General features: G+C 47.7%; 1 protein-coding gene across 2 annotated transcripts in view; it reads right to left on the bottom strand.

Annotated features, from left to right (window-relative positions):
• Positions 1-18,876, bottom strand: part of Hivep3 (HIVEP zinc finger 3) — a 148,662-nt gene that overhangs the window by 71,546 nt on the left and 58,240 nt on the right. The window lies entirely within an intron of this gene.

Below are 18,876 nucleotides of genomic sequence, written 5' to 3'. Positions count from 1 at the left end.
TTAAACTCAGGATATCACACTCTCACTTGGCTTTTTCTGCTCAGAGTTGGCACTCTACCACTTAAACCACAGCTCTACTTCTGATTAATTGTAGATAAAAGTCTCATAGACTTTTCTGTCCTGGCTGGATTCAAACTGTAATCCTTAGATCTTAGTCTGCTGAGTAGCTAGGATTACAGGTGTGAGTCACCAGCACCCAGCTAGGAAAGTCCTTTACAAATGGAGTTTTCTCTGTCTAGGTACAGAGAAGTCACAGACTGGAATCGTTAGGATTCCCTGGGCTCTTCCTGGATGAAAGGCAGAAAGGCCACATGGGAAGTTCCTGGAAGCAGCCATTGGGTGCTGGGAATGACTGGGTGGCTGAATACCAGAAGGAAAGAGAACCATAGTCCTGCACTCACAGCAAACTGGGTTGCCTTTACAGGAATCAGCTTGGGACTTCAGACCTCAGCTACCAACACCCCTAACACCCCCTGTTTGCCCAGAGCCCAGACGCTCTACAGACTTTGGATCCATATATCACTGAGCTAATAATTAGGTATGGGACTTAGTCACCAAAGTGGAGGGCATTTGCTAAACAGAAAACCCATACAGTCTCTAAAAGTGACTGGTATCTGGGCACAGGCAAGGACTACCTACAATAATAGACATAGGAACACATTGTCTTCCCGAAACCACTGAACAAAACAGAATGTTCAGGCCAAGGGAAGGCTGGATCAGGGCAGGTGTTCAGCAGTGCTTAACTGGGTGAACAAGTGAATGTATGTGCATCTGTTTTGTTTTCGCGGTACTGAGGTTTGCACCTGAGTTTGCTAGGCTGGAGCTGTACCACTGAAACAGCCCTGAGTTTTGCTGATTATTTTTAGGACAGGGTCTTGCTTTCTGCCTAGGCATGCACCTGGACTGCAATCCATCTACATGAAGCTTCCCATTCTTGCTGGGATCACCCACATGCACCACCACATCCAGCTTCCCTCCACAGAAATGGAATCTTATGGACGTTTCTTCCCAGGCTGGCCTGGCACCACAATCCTCCCAATCTTAGGTTCCTGTGTAATTTAGGATTACAGATACACTCATAGCACAAAGCTATTGGTTCAGAAGGGATCTCACAAAGGTGTCTGCCCAGGTTGACCTCAAACCATAGTCCTCCCTCTTTCAGCTTCCTAAGTATTCAAGATTATAGGCATGAGCCTATAAACCAAACTGCATCAATTTTTAGCAACCCATTTAGCAAGCTGATGAAAGGATCAAATAAGACATTCCAGGGGAAAGTGATTCTTAAAGCAGACAGTGATGGTGTCCGTGGTTCAGGGAGAACGTTAGTCCCCATGAAGCCCAAATGGTTCAAATTCCATGGAGATGCCTTCCCAGGGTGCAACAATTCTCCATAGAACCTTCTTTGGTTGCTTATTCATTGAACAGATGTGCATCTGTGGTGATGGGTGGTGAGATCTGAACAGACCTTCAAGGGTAACACAATAGACTTGCAGTTCTGTTGGGAATTGAGAAAGACAGGCTATTGCCAACAGAGGATCTCCAAATGGTTGGAATGTTTAAGAAGCCACAGGCTATCCCAGTGACTGGGGAAGAGGCAACAACAGCACCGGAAGGAGTCAGTGGGAAAGCATGAAAGTGGTAGCAGGAGAGGCTGGACCTGCACTGGCAGGGGAGTGAGGTCATGGAATGGTTTTGATCTGTGAGGTAATGCCCTGCGGATGAGGGATGTGGCTCGGAGAGGAGATGGGATGGGCGGAAGCAGGGGACTTCCACAGGGAGCCACAGGAGTAAGGGCAGGCCCCACCCACCCATCACCCACCACCCTTGTTTCCTCCTCAGTGCAGGTCAGAGGGCTGCCCCATCACAACTGTACCCTGGGGATCTGAAAATGCCACACACCTCTGAGGGTCTAGACAGCAAGTGGCACTTGTCTATCACTTCTCTAAATGCCATGGAAATAATAAGTAATAATAATGGAAATATACAAATAAGAATAGAGCCTCAGTGACTGGCCAGAAATTGTGAGGCCACAGGAGTAATGGGGAAATCTAATTGGAGGTACACCTTGGTTTCTCTTAGCCCATGCAAAGAAGTCTATCTGCTAAACTCTGAAAAGCCACCAAGGGCAGAGACTGAAATCCAAGAATAAAAGAATCTTCTAGTTGGATACTAGTTGTTCACGCCTGTAATCCTAGCTACTCAGGAGGCTGAGATCTGAGGATTCTGCTTTGAAGCCAGCCTGGGCTAGTAAGACCATGAGATTCTTCTCTCTAATTAACCACCAAAAAGTAGATCTGTGACTTAAGTGGTAGAGTGGTCATCTTGAGTAGAAACCACTAAGGGAAAGTGTCCTATCCCTGAGCTCAAGCACACACACACACACACACACACACACACACACACACACACACACCCCTAAGTCTCCAAAGAGACCAAAGTGGAGGGGTAGGAAGGAATTGAGAATAGAGACCACCTTCTTCCATTCCTTTCATCCTCCAGTCCCATGACCTTACTGGTCCAGGAGCTTCAGGCCCTGGTGGATGGCTTGACTGCGCATTGCATGCATTTCCTGAGGATGCGTTTGTGCATCAACATCCTGAGTGGTAAGATCATTTGGCATATCCCACCCCTTGCCCCCACCTTACCTTGCCTTAAAATTTTATTCTTTGTTCCCAACCATCCTGATGGCTGATGTGCCTCACATGGGCCTGGGCAAGCTCCCACACTGGCACCTCCCACCAAAGGGAAACTTCTGGTTCTGGGCAAAGTCAAGCTTGCCTCTTCTTCCTAAACATACCAGGCGTCTGCAGAGGTGCTCTTCTCCTTTTCCATGTGAGTGACAGCCTCAGTTTGATCTAACCAATACAATGTCTGGATGACAGGGGAGCTGGCATTTGACAGTCCCTACAGGAATGTTGAGAATGAGGCTAACATTGGACTTGATGCCCACATCATTGGCCACCACAGGGAAATAGGGTAAGACCTCAGCTGGAGCACTGAGGGAAAAGGTTGGAATCCTGAGACCCATTGACTAGCGAAGATTATGAGCAAAAGAGCGAAGTATTAAAAATAGGCGACCACTCACCGATCCACCTGCACAAATTACTCCATAAATGATTCCAACAAAATAAAAGCTGCACAAGAATAAGTAATTCAAGGCAGGACACACAAGCAATAGTGAAGAATATGGAAGGAAAGCAGAAAATGTATAGGGCTATCTAAACAAATGTCTACCATGATGTTATCTCACTGGGAATTAGCTATCATTCAATTCTCAACACAAATAGAAAAATACCTATTTTTGGAAGAGATTGTAATGCAGTCCTTCTAAACTAGGAATAAAGAAAATTTAATCAGTTTAACAAGCAAAGGGGAAAAATACAATACATGCAAGGAAAGAAGTATAATAAAGGCATAAATAAAGATGGCAAACATTAATGACTATAATGATATGAACAAATTAAATTACTTCATTGTAAGTGAAAAGACTAGGATGGGCAAAAGAAAAAAAATACCCAACTATATGTCATTTGGGAATAATACACTTAAATTGAGAGTGTTATGGATATAGCTTAATGGTATAGCACCACTGATTCAATCAATCCCAAGCAACACACACACACACACACACATACGCGCGCGCACGTGCGCACACGCGCGCACACACACACAAACACACATGAAAAGTTGAAATCAAAGAAATGGAAAAAGATATTAATAGGCAAAGGGTTAATAAAAGAATGTTGGAAAGTTGGTACTAATCTTGGACTGCAATGTAAAAATACTAAAGTAGAATGCTTTATTTTGCTAAAGGGCATATTTCCACAAGGAGATGCTGTATCGTGAAGCTTTGTTCTCATTCTGACAGCAGAGGAGATGGTATGTCCTCGAACAACAGTGAGAAGAGGTAGAGAAGCAGCCAGCGTGTGGAGTATTCATCAGTTTTGATGAAACATGTCACCTTCTAAGAGCCACAGGGAAGATACAAAGATATAATTCATAGGCCTAGCTTCACAATACTCAACAAGCAGACCAAATACCTTTTTCTAACATTCCTGTATTAGACTGCATGAAAATCCCACATTCCCCTTCTCAGCCAACCCGATGTTCCCATTTTTCACATAGGAAGGCTAGAGGCCTAGAGAGCAGGTGCATCTCTGTTGGGCCCTGTACACTCTGCAACTACATACAGATCATCTCAGAGGGACTGGTAAGAAAACAGACATACCTGCTTGAGCTAGAAAAGTTCTTGGTCTAAACCCTCACTGGTCAGCATGTTCTTGGACAGCAAGTGGGTGTGGGTAGGGTATGAAACATGCATCTCCTCTAGGCATATTCTCTATACTGAAACGAGGTGTGGAGGAACGGGGGTTAGGTCTACTGGTGTGGTGGCTTAGTATGCACACCACTGCTCCCATTTTACAGAAGCAAAGAGCTGTGGAGGTGGACTGTGAGGTCCAGCAGAGTGAGGGTATTTAACATCACTTACCTAGCCATGTAAAATGATTTAAATGGCAAATATAGGCTGGGTAGAGTAGCTCATGCCTATAATCCTAGTTACCCAGAAAGCTGAGGTCCAGAGTACTGCAATTTGAAACCACCCTAAGAGAAAAGTTTCTGAGACTCCATCTCCAAAATAGCCAGTGAAAAGTTCGAGCTCAGGTGTGGTGTGAATGGTAGAGTGCCTCCTCTAAGTTCAAGTCCAAGTAACACACACACACACACACACACACACACACACACACACACACACACACACAGTGGTAAACTCAGTGTTCTATATATTTTTGTCATCATAAAAAATTAAAAGAAATTACATAAAAGAAATTACATTTCTTTGTAGAAAACAATTGAGCAGGGAAGGGCTGCTAGAAAAGGAGGATCAAGGGTACAATCATGGGGCAAATCTTTCTGTTTTCCTTTTTGTATTCCTGCTGTTGTGGTCCATGGATCAGTAAGAAAATAAGAAAAGCCAACACACAGGGCCATCACAGGCAGGTTCACTCAGCACAGTCCAGGTGAATGGTGCGGGGAGACCAGTCACTGGGAGAGGAAACGAAGAATTACTGGCATGCCTCATTTCCTCAGTACCACTGAAGAATCCCAGAGACACAATATTTACATCATCAGGTCTTGAGTTCAGACTCTTGTTTCAGCCATTAATAGCTGTGTGACCTCAACTGAATTATTTACTCTACATAACGCCTCACTTTCTTCATAATTCAGAAGGGAAAAGCCCTACCTCTCCTTGCTTGCATGGATCAGGTAAGACAGGTGTGTGATTAGCACAGATCTATCATACAGGAGGATTCAACAATACCAGTGCCCTTCTTCAGTGGCTGGGGGAGAGGGGAGGGAGAGGGAAGGAGTCAGGGAATCCTTCTAAGTCTCCTTCTCTCTGTTTCTCTCTTCCTCTGGCTGCTGTTTGGGAGTCAGGCTCAACTCTAAGACTCTTGTCTGCATCCCTGTGTTCAGATCCCAGGCTCTGCCTTTCCTGGGTACTCGTTTTTCCTTGGTAAGCCCACATGACAGCACGAGCTCCAAGCACCTGGCCACACAGGGGCAGTTTGTTACTCTTCCTGGTCCCTGGCTGAGTTCTTCCCACACAGTTCTCACCTGTCTGGCAGCTGAGACAGGGATGAGCAGTTTGTCCCCCAAGGAGTCAGAGTGCTGGGCCCCCACCCCCAAATTCCTCACTGGACCTAGACAGAAGAAAGATTTGGGGTTTTCAGGTCCTACAGGATTAGAAGGGGAGGTGTCCATGGTGACTGGCTAGTGGAAAAGCAGGAAGCCGCCCAGGTAAAATCTGGACTACAGCACTACCAGCCATCAGAAGACAATGGGACCAGGGTCATTTCCTTCTCCTTGTCACAGTGACCTAAAGTGACACTCATCATAGAGGTGGAGAGACTCCTTCCCTCCCTGGGTTCACTGAAGTCCACAAGACACTGCATGAAGGAAGTCCAGCTGATCCAGTGGAGAGGTTTCCACAGACCCTGCTGCCACAGAGCTGGACCCTAGGGTACAAAGGCAAAGGACACCTCACCTAGTCTCAGTGGCCCTCATCTAGAGGGGAAGCAACAGAAGAAAATCAGTGATTCAAGACCCCTCTCCCCCTCCCCACGAACTGAAGCCTGATTCCGCCTCCATACATCTCCCTGTCTACAGAGAGCCAGGAGTTCTCACTGTCACCCTGATATTACAGGCAGGCTCCACTGTCAGCTGCCTACTGGGGAAGCTGGCTTAAGACTAGAGGTGTGAACAGCTTCGTCCTGCCAGCGGAGAGGCCGGCCCCGGCTTTGCCTCCAATAAAAGTGGACTCCCTGCTCTGCCTCTGCATGGCCTCAGATACCACCTCGAAGACCCTGTTTGCTCATCTCTAAGATGGGAGCAATAGCACACCCCAAGGGGTTGGTACGAGATCTAAAGAGCACAGTCAACTTTCCAAACCCTCACACGTTGCCTCTCTTCCTCTTCTGGCTATTTTTGATCTTTCTGATCTTCTACCTACCATGATTATATCTAAAATAAGGCAATTCTATACAAGATCACTGTGATACTAAAAAAAAAATGTAGGTTGAGATCCTGGGGGACAAAGGGACGGAGACCCTCACCAAGGCTCTGCCGGGGATGAGCAGTGCTCACTAGGGGAGTTGCAAAATGGGTACTTACTTTGGTAAGGAGAATGCCTTTCTGCATCCACAACCAGCACCTCCTTAGCTCAGATGGGAAGTCTGGTTGGTGACCGAGATCTCCAGCTACAGTTAAGACTCTGATCCAGAACCCAACCTGACCCTCGAGCCCCTCCCTGGCCCCACCGCTCGGGGTTTCACAGAGAAAAGGCAGTTTAAAAGAAGCCATTTGTCACTGAGCCCACTCAGCTGTGGAGTGCTTCCTTGTGACCCCACACATACACATCTCTTTTCCTTTCTTTCCTTTTTTTTTTTTTGTGCCAGTCCTGAGGCTTGAACTCAGAGTCTAGGTGCTAGCCCTGAACACTTTTGAGCCACAGCTTCATTTCTGGCTTCTTGGTTGTTAACTGGAGATAAAGAGTGCCATGGACTTTTCTGCCCAGGCTCAGTTCAAACTGCAACACTCAGATCTCGGCCTCCTGAGTAGCCTGGACAATAGATGTAGCTACCAGCATGTGGCTCCAGCTATTTTTTTTTTCTTTTCACACTAAGTTCCCATTGCTTCAGTTGTTTGTATGTTCACTATCTAGATATGAGCTCTGGTACCAGATCAGTAAACCAGAGCAGCCTCATGGGACTCTCATACAACTTACAGGGAGTAAGGGAGCTTATGGCCTTGATCTGGGGGAGCTGCAGCCCTAGAGGAGCCCTCTGAGCAACCCCAACCCCATAGTCTTCATCTAGAAACACATACAGCCAGGGGTCCTGGATTCAAATCCTTTCCACTTCCTAGCTGTGTAACCAAGGATGGGTTGATTATTTCCTTACCCTCGCTGGGCCTCTGAGAGCTACTGTGTAGATGTGGAGAATGAGTAACAACTTCCTGGCTGGGTCTGGGGAGGAATTTATGGGTAAATGCACAGAGTGCTATCTGGCAGCCCACCTCAGCATTCAGCATGTCCATTCATACAGGCAGAGTCCTCTTTCCTACAGCTTGGCTCAGGTCCCCATGCCCACCACTCGGGACCAACACACAGCAGCCCTGAAATTACTCCCCTCCGTGCTCACCCTCCACACTGCCAGGCAGGTTGTCCCAGCACCCAGCTCTGACCACATGACCCCAAACTCTCAGGACTTCAGTGCCCAGCTAGATCTGTTCCATTGGCACCCCAGTAAACCACAGCTCTCATCTCTATGCTTCTCTCAGTTACAAATGTTTCTCTCCATTCAACTGCTAACAAATCCACACGAGCCCTGCACCCATGCCACCTCCTCCACGCAGCCACCATGATCTCTCAGTTAGAGGTCACAGTCTGCTGACTGTGATGTTAACCTCCTCTGCCCTGTGTGTGGAACACAGCCACATAAACGCTTGCTGGCCACATGGCAGACACAGCACACAATCTTCCAGGGCAGGATGGGGATGCGTGTGACTCATCTCTGCCTCACACACAGAGCCTTGAACATAACTGGTGAATAGACACTGAGTTCTCTCAATTTACTACCCCTGGGTGACAAAGGGAAATATCTGTGGGGAGTGAGTGAGGATGAATCAGCAGCCCGTGGCATCTCCACATTCCTCCTGAGGGAGTCCCATCCCCACCCCCAGAGCCCACAGTCCCATCAGACCTGGCTCCACTGAAATCCATGGTCTAGAGCCCCAGAGACCTATCACCAGATTCCTCAGGTCAGCTTGGGGCCCTGGAGGCCTTGGGCATTCCCTGCTTCCTCCCAGTTTCCTCAGGTGAGCGCGCCCTCCTCTACCTGCTACCCCCCAAAACTGTCTAGATGGTGCATCTGCAGCAAGCTGTAACAAGGCCTCATGCTTCCTGGCTACTTCTCATGCCTATTGCCCACCACAGAACGTAGTGGCGCCTCTCCCTTCTCCAGTGTTCCAACATTCTGTCCAGTGTAGTGGCGCTGAGAGTAGAGCTGCTCCAGGGACCATCCAGGACTGGGCATTTGTCTGTGCAGGCCGTGAGCATGTGGGACAGGCACTGACTGGACTGTGTGCCACTCCTGTGCCCAGAACTGTGCTTGGCCTATGACTGCTCAGTGAAAGCTTCTGAGAGGGGCCAAGTGAGAAAGTATCAGAGCCCCTGCCCCTCCACTCCCCCACCGGCCCACCTCCCATCACCTCACTCAGCTCTCACTTTCTCCAGGCTCCAGCAACATGGGCTAACCTGTCATGTACGCTGTGCATAAGCAAGGCTGGTTTCTCAGGGTGCCTGGCCTGCACCTTCATCTGAACTGCATGTCCTAGAACCCTTGGTGGCCAGAAGGCAGCAGGGTAGGTGGTACCTTTATGTTAACTCTAATGCTGGGAGCCTGAATACTGGCAGATCTTTGGGGGGACTTTCCAGAGATGGGAAATAATGTAAAGGGGCCTCCCCCACTCTGTTTGAGACTGTCCCCTTTTTCTCTCTGCTCACCAGACTGTGCCCATCCCTCCCCAAGGCCCCCCTGATCAGGCTGTCTGTACCCACAGATGTCTACATAGCTAAACGTGTGGAACCGAGGGGCGGTACATGGGTGGGGATGAGTGAAAAGGACCTGGGTCTCACTGCCAAGCTGCCAAGTCCAACAATAAATGAAGTTCATCTGCAGGCCTCAGTTTTTCCTTCTGTCAACTGAAAGGCCTGAACATGCCCGTCTCTAAGACCCCTTCAGGGTTAACTCCCTGTAGTGGCTGGTTTCTTTATTAGCCAGACTAACTCTGTCCAAGTAAAGAGAAAAAACAAGCAAAGAGAACCCCCTACCTTCTCTCTTCTTCCTACATGCCGTGATGGGCCTCAAACTCTGGGAATATAAGCTAGATCTCCTTTAGATCCTTAAAAGACTATCCCACATGGAGTTGTAATGTCTATGTCCACATAACAAGAGGTTTAAAACACATTTGTGGTTGGGTACTGGTAAGCTACTCAAGGAGGATGAGATCTGAAAATCTCAGTTCAAATCCAGCTCAGGCAAGAAAGTCCATGAGATCCTAATCTCCAATTAACCCCCCACCCCCTTCCCCCCAAAAAGCTAGAAATGGATGAATGAATGAGTGACTCGACTGATAGACTGACAGCTTTGAGTAAAAGAGCTTACCAACAGTGTCCAGGCCCTGAATATAAGCCTCAATATAGATACATACACAGACACATGTGTGTGCATGTGAGTGTGTACACGTGCACACACACAGGCACACACACACACAGGCACACACACACAGGCACCCTTGTGTACCTGTTCTATCTTTTGAGCTTAAAAGTCAGGTAAAATAGGTCTAAGTCACTCACAATACAGAGAAAGTACCGCTCTGGGAGGGAGGGCCTTGTCCACTGTACCTCAGCTGAGACGTGGAACAGACCCCCAGACATGGAGCCATAGCTTCCCAGGTACTCAGCTAAGTACTGGCCTCAGCTAAGCAGTATGCAGGACGCTTTCCATGATTCCTCTAGGCCCAGAGCCCCTAGGCAGCAGCCAGGGCTAAACTCTGTCCAGCAGCCAAGCCTTCACTTCTGAAGATGCCTGGTCCTTCCACCATCACTGGCCTGTGAACCCAAAGCAGGGTAACAGAATCTCTGCTATACAAGACGGAAGAGTTACACATTCCTCCTGAGTCCATGTCCTGTGGTGTTATGGCTCCTACTCTGAGGCTCCCGGAGAAAGGCTGACTGTGTGTGATCAATCACCAAATAGGGAGGAGAAGAGGAGAGGGAGCAGATTTCAGGAGAAAAGGAAGAGTTGTAATCCTGGACTCTTTTCCCAGCCTGGCTCTCCAAGTTTGTTGCACATGGTCTTGTACTGTTACCTTAAAGACATACTGATCTGTCTTCAAGTCATACTGCACATAACCTTAACAGATGCCTCCCCTGCACTTAAGCACTGCACAGCCTGCACTACTACTTCCACTCCTGCATAGCATTTATCACCATTGTAATTAAATAACTAATTGCATAATTGCTTATTCTCTCCACACAGAATACAAGCTCTTAGGGGAGAACCAGGCCCTGTTTGCCTCTTCCCAAGCTAAGCCCAGCCCCTGACATTCTGTTAGAGAACAGGCACTCAATAAATACCTGTTGGCTTGGTAAAAATCACTCGACCATTCATGAATTGAATGCGTGGAATTCATACATTGATCTGAAGGACTAGACCTGTCCTGGAATGAAGAGAGATACCTGTACTCCAGTTCCAGCTTTCCTCATGGCATTTTGATTTGGGGTCTCATTTTTCTCATCTGTAAAATGAGTACACATGGACTGGACATTGTGCTCCAGATCTGCGCACTTCCTTTCAGTTCTACCTTGGTGGTCATGTTTCCCAGGCTCTACCCAGACCTGGTGTCCGAGCAAGGCCAGCACAAAAGGGTCTCTGGGCTGCCCAAGTGACACACAGTACTGTGTGGGGAGAGTTACTGTTCCTGGTCTGTGTCTCCAGGAGAGAATCCTATCTGACAACGATACCTCCCTGGGGATTGGTGTCTCTAGCTGCTATGGCAACCCCTTCACCTCCAGCCTTGGAAGAGGAAGGCATAAGGGACTTGCCCAGATGGTTACCTAGCACCATGGCCAGAGCCAAGCCTAAGAGTCTTGGGTGCAAGTCTAGCACCCGGGGCACATAGTGAAGAGTGTGGCTCTCATTTGGGACAGGACCTGTGTCAACTGTAAGTGGTACCCATGTGACATCAGAGGAAGTGACAGAGGATAAGAGCCTCCTGCACCCTCTTGGTTAGATTGTGGCAGGACACGTAGTGGCATCTGGCCAGCGGATGGCATTAATGCAGTGTGTCTGCAGAAGACTCAGGAGTTCAGGGCTTGAACGCTCTGCATGCTTACTGAGTGGTGCTCATCTTCTTTCTTGTGGACCCTGGACAGTGGGCTTGGACCTGGGGCCTAGAGTGAGGCACCAGGCAGAGACAAGACCTCACCTCACCCAGAGAAGACAGCACTTCACAGGGTCTGGGGTACAGGGTTCCCTCTTTGTGCTGCTCTCAGTCCTCCATCACATGGCCCTCATGGATTCTGTATGGCTTCTGTGACAAATTCCCACCTGCTTCATGGGCTAGAGCAAAAGCAGTTCATTCTCTGAGAGTTTGGAAGATCGGAAGTCCAAAATGAGTCTTGTGGGACCAAAATCAAGGTGTCAACAGAGCTGTATTCCTCTCTGGGGATCCAGAGGAAGGATTACTTTCCTTTCTTCTTGCAGCTTCTAGAAATTTTTCATGCTTTGCCTATGGTCAGTCTCCAAAGTCATCAGTGGCCAGTGGGGTCATTCTCACTTTTTATACCGTATGGCTCCCTCTCCTGCCTCAGTTTTGCACTGTCACACAGCACTCCATACATATTTAAAATGAAGATACTAATTTAAGATGTAGATTTCAAGGCCTTGTGATTCCAATGGGCCTGTGTGGGTAATTCAGGCTGATTCCTGTTCCATGGCCAGCTGATTTGCAACCTTAATTCCACTTGCCATCTTAATGCCCCTTGGCCATGAAACCCATGTAGGAATTAGGATATGCCCATCTTTGCATATGCAAAGGACATCTCTGCTACCATTCTGCACAATGGAAGGCAGCCCAGGATGCAGAGGGAGGCATGGTGGGCCAGCGGGAGGGAGACAGCACACATACACACAAGCTTACATATGCTCATGCACACATACACACACACACACACACACACACACACACACACACACACACACACACACACACACACACACACACCACAGCAATGGCCTCCAGACTCCTGCTCAGCATGCATCACTCTTGAAATCTTTATCATGTTCCCATGTCAAGCTGGGCTTGGGCAGTTTCCATTGCCACTGCAATGTTCCTTGAGTGTATTCCTCTGTCCTCTGGGATGGTGGGAGTTGGAGACTTTGGGTGCAGTCCCGCAGCCTGGATCTGGAGAAGGGACACAGGTGCTTAGATGGCCTTCAGGGCTCTGATTGCAGAGCAGGGAGGGCTCCCTCACCTCCTCACCACTGTGGTGAGTTTGGAGACTCCTCCTCCCCAGCCATGTGTTGCTTCTGTTGCCTCTCACCACCAGATACCAGGATCCTCTGGATAGAAACCCATGATGCTCTGATCCTGCCCCCACTGCTGGGCTCTGGAAATGAAGGCTGGACCAGGGGAGCTGGGAAATAGTCAGAGACCAGATCTCACGAGCCCAGCAGGTCCCCAGGCCTATCTCTGTTCTGTACCCAGACACCAGGGCTGCCTCCACACCCTGTAGTCCAAACTAGGGAGCTTAGCTGGGCTTCACCCTTCCTCCTTTAAAACTCCCTTCCTCTAGGCACTGGTGGCTCACGCCTGTAATTTTAGCTTCTCAGGAAGTTGAGATCTGAGGGTCACAGTTCAAAGCTAGCCTGCGTAGAAAAGTCTGTGAGACTCCTATTATCAATAAATTACTCAGAAGAAACTGGAAATGGTACTATGGCTCAAGTGGTTAGAGTGATAGCTTTGAGCAAAAGAAGGTCAGGGACAGTGCTCAGGCCCCAAATTCAATCCCTAGCACCAACACACACACACACACACACACACACACACACACACACACACACCCCATACACCAAAATCAAAACAAATATCAATGTCCTCCTTCTAAGAGTTCCTGAGAACAAGGCAGCTGGCAGTGGAGATTAGATGATTTGATGAGCTATGGCTGTCCAAGTCTCACCATGCACTGACACAGCACTGTTCTCTACTGCCCCAGAATCAAATCCTCTGGGATTGTTACATTTCTTAAGTCTCATATCCCATTCTGTCAAAGAAAAATAAGACCAAATACATATACCTCCTTCATGCCAAGTCCAAGCTGAGCATTCTCTACACAGTGGCTCATTCAGGCCTCACCTCATCTCTCACCATCTCCATTTCAGAGAACAGGAACTGAGACTCAGAGAAGGGAAACAACAAGCCCAAGGCCACACAGCCAGGCTGAAGCAGAGCTCAGGCTGTAGGCACTATATCATAGCACCAGGGGGAGGTCCCAAAGAGAAGGCCCACTGTCAGTGATCAAGGATCAATGACATGTTTCCAATTTACATTCTGAGAAGCCCCCAGGTCATGCAAGATATCTCCAGTTTTGTCTGAGGCTATCTATTGAGAACTAAGTGCAAGGTTTTATTGGGGAACAAAGAAAAGTAGAATTCTGGGGTGGGAGGGGAAAGGGAGGTCCTTAAAATGTTTGTAATGGCTCACCTGACCCCCACCTTGTACTAATGACAAGATGAAGGCTGAGAAAGGAGAGAGACTGGCACAAAGGCAAAGCTTCCCTTCCCTACAGCAAAGGGAAAGAGTATCTCTTTCCTATTCCTGGCATGATCCATTCAGCCCTCATGCTGCTTGGTGCAGAGTTTAGGACTGGCACTGCATACTTGGTGGCTCTATAGCTCACAGGCTTAGAGATCAAGGTCCCCTTGACCTTGCTGACACAATTAGGATATCTGGGTGGGGTAGCAGGCGCATCTGGGTGGGTGGATGAACTTGTTTATACAGACCTGCTCAGATCACTTAGGAGCAGAGATGTCTGGGATCTCTGAGGGCCTTGCAAAGCTAGAGCTGCTGCTTCGGTGGAGCTGAAAGGCACCCTTTATTTAGAATCAAAAGCCTCAGGCAGAGTCCCACTTCTGAGGCTCACCACTTTGTGGCCTTGAACCGCCCACCTGACTTCTTTGAGTCTTACTCCAGGCTAAAAATGTCTCCCATAAGGAGTTGGTAGGAGTTGAAATGAGGTAACACAAGTGGAGATTCAGGAGGCGTATGAATGGTCTGGGCTGCCAACTCCCATGCTCCACCAGATCCCCACTGTCTGATTCTGAGGCTGTGGGGCAGGGGCCAGGAAATCGGTACCCGCTTCCACTACTCAGTGCACCGCATTTGGAGAAATCCCTCTAGAAAGCACCCAGTGTGTGTCTGCTAAGTAAATGACTCCAGGAACATCTGCTGAGCTGCACGTGGTGGCAGGAAAACATGGGCTGGAGGAAATAAGCAATTTTCTCCAAATACATTTCCTGTGAAGTCCAAATGCTGGGAACTGACTGGGTTGGGGCTTCTAGGACGAGGAGGGTGATGCAATGACAGCGCTAGAGGATCTTCATTGGCTCTGGGACAAACCTAGCTGAAGGACCACGCCCCGTGACCCGAGGCCAAAAGCAGGAGAGATGCTCCAGAGAGGTAGTCATGAAGGGGTGGGGTGTGTGGATGAGCCTGAGTCCAGTCCTTTCAACGTCTTCATGAAGACAGGAAAGAAAGAACTGAAAATATGCTCATTAAATCTGCATCTGGCACCCAATTTGGCAGGGTTGCCAAAATTCTGTAAGACTAGAATTAAATTAGCAAATTGGAAGTAGAATGATTTTAAGCAGGCATGATAGAATCCATCGGGACCAGGTGGAGGCTGGTGGGGGAGGGGACCAGGAAAGCCCACATCCCCAGGAGGTGAGAAAGCCTGGCAGCAAATGAACGGAAGTGGAAAAGAAACAAGCCAGCCATTGAGCAGATAAGGTCAAGATTTACCCTAGGATGTGGGGGTGACAGGGGCCAGAGTTGAAGGTAGCCAGAGGCTCCTGAGAGATAAGAGGTGTATTTGGACAACACCCATGAGAAAAAGTAGTCCTCTCTCCCCAAACTCCAGGCAAAAAAGGACTTGGGGGCTACTTGGGAGTGGACAAGGTGGGTTCTCTAGATTAGTGTTCTGTGGGGTAGATATTTGGAAGGCTGGTGACACAAGCACAGTAGCTGACACAGCTGTATGTTTCCTGAGTCTGGGGAAAAGCTCTGGGTGAATATTGTGGGAATAAAGAATGACATAGATTTTATGGGGAAGTAAGAAGCGTGGGGCACATTTGCCAGGTACTGACTCAGTGCCAGGCCCTGGTGTGTCCACCAGGCACCAGGGTGTCTAGTGTGTCCTCACCAGATGCCTGTCAAGCGCTATTTAATGATATTCCAGCGATTTCTCTTTTTCTCTTTCATTTTCTTAGGATTTCTTTTTTGTTTCCTTTGTTTAAAAAAATGTTTTCATTTTTCCTTTTCTTCTCTTTCTTTCTTTTTTCCCCCCAGTGGAGGAAATTGAACTCAGAGCTTTGTGTTTCTGCTTTCCAAGTTGTGCCACACCCTCCACGCTTTCCCTCGCTTGTATTTCAAGCATTTGAGATAAGGTGCTAACAGTTTTGCTCAGGTTTTCCTTGAACTCATAATCTTCCTGCTTGTACCTTCATCCTAGCTGGGATTACAGGTGTATATCACCACTTTTACCATGTTTGCATATATCACGTCACTACCACATCCTTCCAAATCCTACTTCCACTCATGGTTTCCTGGGCATTCTCCACTCATGGTTTCCTGGGCATTCTCAGCATGGAACCAGAGCACTGACAGGTGGCAGCAGTAGCCCATATCTAGGGCTAATTACCAGGTTGGCTTTGAATTTCAGTCCTCATATTTCAGCCTCCTGAGTAGTTAGGATTATAGGTGAGAGCCACTGATGATCAACTCATTTTCACTTTTTAACGGTTTTAAATGAGATTCTTTCAGGGCTCAGAAAACACCCATGCCTGTGTGGGCTTCTGGGCTGTAGACCCACCACTCATTTGTCCTGTCACATGGATTGTTTACCCTTTCTATGATGGGTGCATGCAGCACAAAGATCTGCCCCCAGAGCACCACACAGCATGGGGAGAGGGAGAAGCACCAGCATGCCATGTGCCACTTTTCTTCTGAGAAAAAAAAAAAAAGAAATTAAGTTAACAAAATAAGAAAAATGTGAGAAACTGACAAGCTGAAACTAGCAAGCAGAAACAAATTTCAGAGTTACTGTGTCTTCACATTATTTTTTTTTAGCTTTGACCTCAGATAGCTTCATTGCTTCCCAAAATGCTTTTCTAACAAAACCCTAACCCAACTACTTACATGCTTATATCCGTGTGTGTGTGTAAGCATACTTGCCATGTCCTCTGAACAATCTACTTCAGAAAGTTGCCCACAATACACAGTTTTACATACAGGCACCACAATGTACACCTTTTTTCAGATTTCCAATATCTGTTTGCTACTTAAAGGCTCTAAGGAGTCCAGTAGTATAAGAGCCTTCAAGCTTTCCAAAAGGTTACTTGGCTACAGGATCTCAATTCATCATTTTAGTCTGCCATACTTATGTTCTATGAATGCACCAAAGGAATATCGGACTTCTTTATTTCATAAGACTGCAGCTTGCTTAAAATAAACAGCCATTTTGGAAAAATGGCTAAGTGCTGTCTGATAGGCTGAAGCCTATGGACTCCAGCCTCAGCATCTCTTTGCTGCTTCTGTTTTCCCAGGAGACCCCAGATACCCACATCCATAACCCTGGGGAACTCGTGGGGACATACGGTTGTTGTGATCAGCTGTGTGGCTCAGCGTCAGAGAGTGGACCAGTCACTGTTCATGGCTCACTGGCTTTACCAAGAAGGTATTGGCCCCCAATTCGAGCCTCTTCCATTTGTTCCATGACACTTCCTTTCTTGGACCTAAATGTTTATCTGTTCCCTGACTGTCTTTCCCCTGGGATCTTGTTGCTGTGTCACAGTTAGACACAGCAGACCTCACAGTCATATGCTTCTTATATCTCTGTGATGGTGGCAAATGGAAATGGGTTGGCAAACTTTCGCCTAAGGTGGCAGGCATCCATAGGAGGACCTAAAGTTCAGGTTCTCTAGTATACTTGACTTTTTCTGTGGAGGCACTTCCCAACCACAGTGGATGGTTACTGCACTGGTTTATAATTTTGCTTCTTACACAGGCTATGGGAGGTGGCACACTTGGGGTGGCCAGCAGGAGTAGAGATTTGAATACCAATGGCCCGATGGCTTTCCTAAGTGACCCTGAAAAGGGAAGATAGTACAAATGTGTAGGGATATGTTCTTTTTTGCTCTTGGCAGTTCTGGGCTTGAACTCACACTTGCCCAGTTGCTTGGCTGGTACTCTACCTCTTAAGCCTTGCCTCCAACCCTGATTTTAGCTGGGTATTTAGCAGATGGAGGAGTCTGGTGGACTTTTCTGTCCTGGCTGGCTTCAAAGCCTTCAGATCTCAGCCTTATGAGCCACAAGCACCCACCTCAGTCCCCTCCTCCTCCTCCTCCTTTTGTGCTAGTCCTGGGGTTTGAACTCAATGTCCGTACCCTGTCCCTGGGCTTTTGTGCTTAAGGCTAGTGCTCTACCACTTGAACCACAGTTCCACTTCTGGCTTTTTGCTATTTAACTGGAGATAAGAGTCTACAGACTTTCCTGCCTAGGCAGGCTTTTAAACTATAATCCTCAGATATCAGCCTCTTGAATATAGGCATGAACCACAACTGCCCAGCTCAGTTGTTCTTTTATAATAACCTTTTCATTTTGGAGTTTTTCTTCTTTTCCTTTCTTTCTTTCTTTTTTTTTTTTGCCAGTTCTGGCACTTGAACTCAGAGCCCAGGCACTGTACTTGAGCTTTCTCAAGGCTAGCACTCTATCACTTGAGTCACAGCACCACTTCTGGCTTTTTCTGTGTATGTGTTACTGAGGAATCCATCCCAGAAAAGCACTCTATCATTATTAGGCCATACTCCCGGCCCTTTGGAGTGCTTTTAAATCAGTAGAAAACTGCACAGATAGAACAGACTTCTATACTATCCGTCCACAGTCTTATAAAGCTCACATCTAATAGAACAAGATATATCTGTCCAAACACAGACATTCACATTGGCGTCGGACCAGTGACTAGTCTGTACATTTTGACTTCCACATTTTTCCACAAATCACCTTTTGCCGTCCCAGGATTCAATGCAGGATATCACATGGCTTTTAGTCATCATGCTCTTTTAGTGTCTGAATTTATTGTTGTTTTTTAAGAAATAGGCACCACTGAGAAGCATGTGTCTTCCAGGTGGCAAGTGGGGTACTAGGGAGGGTTCCAGCCACCCTGCAGGGAGAGACAGCATCCCATGAATGGCAGGTTTGGGTGTGGGGACTTCTGTCCTCACTGTGGTATGCTCCTGGGCTCATGCCTCTGCACCCACTGCCACCAATGACGGAGGGTTAAAATACAGTCTATGGACAGCTGTGGGCAGGCTCACAGCTCTATCCAGCAGGCGCTCAGATATTCCTATTAATGTTATTATGATCCCTCAAAGTGGATTTTGAGTCCTGAGCTATCTCGCTGAGCTGACCAGATCAGCCCCAAATGAGACCTTTCCACAGATCTCTGAGGGAAATTCACCTTGAGATGCTCTATCT

Source organism: Megascapheus bottae, chromosome 6, assembly GCF_031878675.1.
Source record: "Megascapheus bottae isolate mThoBot1 chromosome 6, mThoBot2.hap1, whole genome shotgun sequence".
NCBI lineage: Eukaryota > Metazoa > Chordata > Mammalia > Rodentia > Geomyidae > Megascapheus > Megascapheus bottae.
The sequence above is the reverse complement of the archived record's forward strand: the minus strand, read 5'-3'. Positions and strand labels throughout refer to the sequence as shown.